Source organism: Giraffa tippelskirchi, chromosome 6, assembly GCF_054371585.1.
Source record: "Giraffa tippelskirchi isolate mGirTip1 chromosome 6, T2T-mGirTip1v1.2.pri, whole genome shotgun sequence".
NCBI lineage: Eukaryota > Metazoa > Chordata > Mammalia > Artiodactyla > Giraffidae > Giraffa > Giraffa tippelskirchi.
The window spans coordinates 86,857,293-86,864,510 of NC_137280.1; the positions used below are offsets into that span (position 1 = coordinate 86,857,293).

General features: G+C 39.5%; 1 pseudogene; it reads right to left on the reverse strand.

Annotated features, from left to right (window-relative positions):
• Nucleotides 1-5,686: 5,686 nt before the first annotated feature.
• On the reverse strand, nt 5,687-6,717 carry LOC145510418 (olfactory receptor 7A17-like; annotated as a pseudogene).
• Nucleotides 6,718-7,218: the final 501 nt, after the last annotated feature.

The following is a 7,218-nucleotide window of genomic DNA, read 5'->3' on the forward strand; positions in this document are numbered from 1 at the left end:
TCTCAGGATCGTCCCAGTGCACCAGCCCTGAGCACCCTGCTTCATGCATCAAACCTGGACTGGCGACCTATTTCACATATGGTAATAAAAGTGTTTCAATGCTATTCTCTCAAATCATCCCACCCTCGCCTTCTCCCACAGAGTCCAACAGTCTGTTCTTTACATCTGTGTCTCTTGCTGTCTCGCATATAGGGTCATCGTTCCATCTTTCTAAATTCCATATATATGCGTTAGTATACTGTATTGGTGTTTTTCTTTCTGACTTACTCCACTCTAGATAATAGGCTCCAGTTTCATCCACCTCATTAGCACTGATTCAAATGCATTCTTTTTAATAGCTGAATAATATTCCACCGTGTATATGTACCACTGCTTTCTTATCCATTCATCTGCTGATGGACATCTAGATTGCTTCCATGTCCTGGCTATTATAAACAGTGCTGTGATGAACATTGGAGTACACGTGTCCCTTTCAGTTCTGGTTTCCTCGGTGTGTATGCCCAGCAGTAGGATTGCTGGGTCGTATGGCAGTTCTATTTCCAGTTTTTTAAGGAATTTCCACACTGTTCTCCATAGTGGCTGTACTAATTTGCACTCTCACCAACAGTATAAGAGGGTTCCTTTTTCTCCGCACCCTCTCCAGCATTTATTGTTTGTAGATTTTTTAATAGCAGCCATTCTGATCTGCGTGAGATGGTATCTCATTGTGGTTTTGATTTGCATTTCTTTGATAATGAGTGATGTTGAGCATCTTTTCATGTGTTTGTTAGCCATTTGCATGTCTTCTTTGAGAAATGTCTGTTTAGTTCTTTGGCTCATTTTTTGATTGGGTAGCTTATTTTTCTGGAATTGAGCTGTAGGATTTGCTTGTATATTTTTGAGATTAATTCTTTGTCAGTTGCTTTGTTTGCGATTATTTTCTCCCATTCTGAAGGCTGTCTTTTCACCTTGCTTGTAGTTTCCTTCGTTGTGCAAAAGCTTTTAAGTTTAATTAGGTCCCATTTGTTTATTTTTGCTTTTATTTCCAATATTCTGGGAGGTGGGTCATAGAGGACCCTGCTGTGATTTATGTTGGAGAGTGTTTTGCCTATGTTTTCCTCTAGGAGTTTTATGGTTTCTGGTCTTACATTTAGATCTTTAATCCATTTTGAGTTTATTTTGTGTATCGTGTTAGAAAGTGTTCTAGTTTCATTCTTTTACAAGTGGTTGACCAGTTTTCCCAGCACCACTTGTTAAAGACATGGTCTTTTCTCCATTATATATTCTTGCCTTCTTTGTCAAAGATAAGGTGTCCATAGGTACATGGATCTATCTCTGGGCTTTCTATTTTGTTCCATTCATCTGTTTCTATCTTTGTGCCAGTACCATACTGTCTTGATGACTGTTGCTGTGTAGTATAGCCTGAAGTCAGGCAGGTTGATTTCTCCAGTTGCATTCTTCTTTCTCAAAATTGCTTTGGCTATTTGAGATTTTTTGTAATTCCATACAAATTGTGAAATTATTTGTTCTAATTATTTCTTTATATTCCAACTTTCTTTAAAAGTTTCTTTCAACATAACAAATTGGATTATAAATGTTTCTGTGTGCATGTGCTTTTATGTATATTAATGTGTTTATTTGAGAGAAGATTATATACAATTAATGCACACACATATGCCTCTTACATATAAATTTTTTTAGCTATGCAGCTATTTTTATAGATTTCCTATTTTCTCACAGCATCCCTCAGAAGTTATGTTTATTATTCCACATTACCTTTAGAAGTAAGGAAACAGAGGCTAGGGGAATTCCATTTATAGAAAGCGCATAACAAAGCAGTAGAACTTATTGTGTACCTTCTCAAGATATATAGAAATGGAACTAGATTGTATATACTCTTAATTTTAATGATTTTTAACTGGGTTCACTTTATTGTATGTAACTATGCTTTAATCAATTTATCAATATTTAAAAATTCCAGTATACATGTCATGGTATTATCTGGAGCAAAAGTAACTGAATCACATCTAACAGGAGTGGGAAGTTTTGCTTCTAAATGGGATAAAGCAAAGCTTCTTATGTGGATATTAATGTAGTTTAGGACTTCCTAGATGGATCAGTGGTAAAGAATCTGCCTTCCAATGCAGGAAATGCAGGAGACACGAGTTCCATCCTTGGGTCAGGAAGATCCCCTGGAGAAGGAAATGGCAATTCACTCCAGTATTCTTTGCCTGGGAAATCCCACAGACAGAGGAGCCTGGTGGGCTTCAGTCCATGGGGTCGCAAAAGAGTCATCCATGACTGAACTACTGGGCACACACACATGTAAGGTAGTTAAAATTATGTTAAGACAACTCACATTTAATAAACTCATTTCCCCCCTAAAAACTGGGACATTAGCCTACATATATCAAAGGAGTTTTAGACAGAAGAGGAGTACAGCCTCACACGACATCATGGATGAGTCTTAGAATCACAACATAGAATTTCATGTCTGACTACAGACTCATGAAGGAGAAGGGGGCGACAGGATGAGATGGTTGGATGGCATCATTGACTCAATGGGTATGAGTTTGAGGAAACTCCAGGAGATAGTGAAGGACAGAGAAGCCTGGAGTGGTGCAGTTCAGGGGGTCACAGAGAGTCAGACACGACTTAGGGACTGAAGAGCAACAGACTCATGAAAAGCCCTGCAGAGATCAGAACAAGTCCCCATCCTACAATGCCATTAGATAATAAAGATGTTCTATTAATCAGTTCTATTTAGGCAAGTTTGTATGTAGCAGTTGTTACTGAACCAAACTTGAGTATTCTCCCCTGAGTGCAGTAAAGCCAATCCACTGATAGCAGGTTGTGGTGCAGCAAATCACAGGGTTTCTTGCAGGGTCCCAAACAAGGAGAATGAACAACTCATGCTCAAAAGACCCAAAATTTCTGATACCTTTCTGGGAAGAGGTTTTAAAGACAGTGTGAGAGACTGGCTCAAAGTTGTGAAATCAGATTATGTGCAATTGTTCTGATTGATTGATGGTAAGTTAACAGAATAATGTTTTTGGAACCACAGTCACCAATCTTCTTGTTTCAACTAGTCTGGGGTCTAGGTGCTTGTGGTCGGCATGCAGTTAAGATTTTTCACCTGATTGGAGTTTTAGACTTTTCAAGATGACTCAAGAGTATGGTGCAAGAATTACCTATAGGCGAGGGTGGAACGATTTGAAAGAATAGCATGAAACATGTACATTGCCATATGTAAAATAGATGATCAGTACAAGTTCAATGAAAGAAGCAGGACACTCATAGCCAGTGTTCTGTGACAACCTAGAGGGATAGGATGGGGAGGGAGGTGAGTTCAGGTTGGAGGGGACACATGTATATCTGTGGCCAAGTCACATTGATGTTTAGCAAAAACCATCATAATATTGTAAAGTAACTACCCTCCAATTAAATAAATTAATCAAAGAAAAAGAATAGCTGGGAAGAAAACTTAATGTTAAAAAAAGGGAATTATCTATAGCCCTTGAAGAGGAGCAAAGGTCCTTAACTTTGTTTTGTGTGTGCTAAGTCACTTCAATCGTGTCTGACTCTTTGCGATCCTACAGACCATAGCCTGCCAGGCTCCTCTGTCCATGGAATTCTTCTGGCAAGAATACTGGAGTGGGTTGTCATGCCCTCCTCCAAGGGATCTTCCCAACCCAAGGACTGAACCTCCATCTCCTGAATTGGCAGGCGAGTTCTTTACTACCTGTGCCACCTGGGAAGCCCTGACTTTCTTTTATGACTAGGCTATTGCTATTTTATGTTTTGTTTTGTTTAGTCACTAAGTTGTGTCTGATTCTTTGCAACTCCATGGATAGTAACCTGCAGGCTCCTCTGTCCGTGGGATTTTCCAAGCAAAAATACTGGAGTGGGTTGCCATTTTCTTCTCCAGGTGGTCTTCCTGATCCAGGGATCAAATCTGTATCTCTTGCACTGGTAGGCAGATATTTACTGTTGAGCCACCAGGGAAGCCCAAAGGTCCTTGACTTTGTTTTGTCTTGACAGTTTTCCTTTGTTCTGCATTTTCACACTTGTCTGATTAAATCTGCTCTTTGGATCTCAGGGAAAGCCTAAGAGGCTTAAATTCTCAGCACATAAGATGAAGGAGACACAAGAGGGTCTGTCTCTGGGAAGACTCCACAAGGTCCTGCTCAGTTTCACAGCTAACTGATATGATAATAAAAATGAATGGAATTGAAGATAATTGTAATAGTCTCATTCTGCTTGTTCAAAACATTTGTTTTGAAATTTGAAGATAACTGTCATGACTACTCTGTCGCTCAACTTTATTTTATATAAAATATGAAACAAAAAATATGTCAAAAATAAATTAAAAAAATAGAAAAGTGACTTCCTTTGAGGTCGTGTGGAGAGGCTGGAAAGATATGCATGTTTGTACAACAAGAACCCAAGCTTTCCAGTGAGTCATCCTTTAATTATGAGAGTGATATATAATGAATGATAGTAATGTTGTTCATTCTCTGCCCTTTTAGCAGTTGTGAGAAAATTTTGAAGAGTAGAAGTTATTTCATTCTGAGGAATGGAAGGAATCACATGGCGTTGAGGCAGTGGAAATTTCAGACACAAGAAAATAATTTAATAAAAAGCCAAAACGTGCCTCCAGTCCTTCAGCTCAATGAACACACCTTAAAAATGAACACTGATGGTCCATACGTTGATGAGTATGTGAACTGTCTGAAAAATACATCTTTTTCATAGACTTAATATTTTGTTTCATTGTACTTAGGTTTAACCCTACTCTAAGGCTGTGCATGCTTAGTCGCTTCAGTTGTGTGCTACTTTTTGTGACCCAATGAACCATAACTGCCAGGCTTCTCTGTCCATGGGATTCTTCAGGCAAGAATACTGGAGTGTGTTGCCATTTACTTCTCCAGGGAACCTTCCTGACCCAGGAATTGAACCCGTATCTCCTGTGTCTCCTGCATCGGTAAGTGGGTTCTTTATATATAGCTAGTATCACCTGGGAAGCCCACTCTAAGGCCATATTATTTCTATCTATTTACTCATAGGTAACTTCAGAGTAGATTCCACTTGGAGATGTATTTTATTGTCAGATATTGCTAGTGACTATGGTAGACAAAAAGCTGTACAGAAAATAAGAGCCTAATGAGTAGGAAATACCCTTAATCAGTGACAACAACCAGTATGTTAAATTTGGATTATCAAAAAGAGCAATTAATGAAGTGATATGTAAAGAATGATTTTCGCAAAAGTTAGAAATGATGGTCTCAAGTTTTCATCTGTGGTAAACTTATAAATAGTTCTGATTGCCAAGAAGTTTCCCCCCCACTTATGGGAATGATACAGCTCATGATTATTTCTTTTAGTCAAACAAAATGAAAAATACTCAATATTACATATTTTATTTTAGAGGAAATAATTCTTAAGAGATCCATGTAGACTCTTGAGATAAATGGGTATTTTCAAATATTTCACATCCAAGATTGGAAATGCAATTGTGAGAGTAGGAAAATGAAAAAGGGAAAAATCATGGATATCAGAGATATGACAAAACATACAAGTGTGTGGCACACATTGTATAAAGTCAAAATCAAAATAGAAATTCCAAGGAAAATAAAAGAGACAATGTTCTACTTCCACAGTATGATCAAAGACTGGCAATGTTTGGCACAGGCTTTGAGCTCTGCTATCATGGGCACTTCTTAAGCCCATAAACAAAAGGACATTTTAGAGCTACCTCTTCAAAGAGTATTTTCAGACCCCTCTTTAAGTCTTTATTTCTCAGGCTGTAGATGAAGGGGTTCAGCATGTGTGTGACCACGGTGTACATCACTGAGGCTGTTGCACTTGAGTGTAAGCTGTGGGTAACAGCAGAGCTAAGGTACACTCACAAACCTGTACAATAAAATAAGGAGACAACGGAGAGGTGAGATGCACAGGTGGAAAATGCTTTATACTTCCCTTGAGCTGATGAGATTCCATGTATGGAGGAAACTATCTTAGAATACGAATAAAGGATACCAGAGAGGGGACCACCAGCCAACAGGACAGCTGCAAAATACATCAGTATGTTATTGAGAAAGGAGTCAGAACTAGCAAGTTGTATCATCTGATTGAGTTCACAGAAAAAATGGGGGATTTCTAAGACTGTACAGAAGGATAGTCTCAACACCATTAAAGTTTCTAACAAGGAATGCAGGACGCTGATGATCCAGGACAGCAGCACCAGCAGTCCACAGAGCCAGGGGTTCACAATGACCGTGTAGTGCAAGGGGTGACAGATGGCCACGAAGCGGTCATAGGCCAACACGGTCAGCAATAAAATGTCCAGTACTACAAAGAGTGTGAAAAAATACACCTGGGTGATGCAGCCTTCAAATGTTATGACTCTGCTCTGGGTCTGGATGTTCCACAGCATCTTTGGGATGGTGGTGGAGGTGAAGCAGATGTCTACAAAGGACAGGTTGGAGAGGAAGAAGTACATGGGGGTGTGGAGGTGGGGGTCTGAGCTGACAGCCAGGATGATGAGCAGGTTTCCAAACACGGTGATCAGGTACATGGAGAGGAAAAGTCCAAATACGAGAGGTTGCAGTTCTGGTTCCTCTGAAAATCCCAGAAGGTGAAATTCTGAAACCCCCGTTACGTTCCTTGGTTCCATTTGGTGGTTTGACTACCAGAAAAGGGGAAAATAACGTGACTATTTTCACAGAAATGGGCATTATTCACATGATTGAATTTCTATCTTTTATATTTTCCCATAAAGGTGTTAATGTCAATATTTTGTTCACAGATTTCATGTACTTTAGGTTAACTCCTAACCACTTCAGTATTCTTGGGCTTCCCTTGTGGTTCAGCCTGTATAGAATCTGCCTGAAATGCGGGAGACATGGGTTCAATCCCTGGGTTGGGAAGAACCCCTGGAGAAGGGAAAGGCTACCCACTCCAGTATTCTGGCCTGGAGAATTCCATGGACTGTATAGTTCATGGGGTCTCAAAGAGTCGGACAGGACCGAGCGACTTTCACACTTTACTAGGTAAACTCCTGTGTCATCTCTAACTAGCAGACCTTGTCTAAGAGTCAGTGTTTTCCCCAAGATGTCATGTATTCGGAGTTCTAGTGAGAAACTCTTTCATGCATCTGAAAAATATAAGTTGAATAGTGACAATGTTCCAAGTACTGTCTACACAGGGAGTGTAGTTTGCTGAAAACAAAAGCTCCTA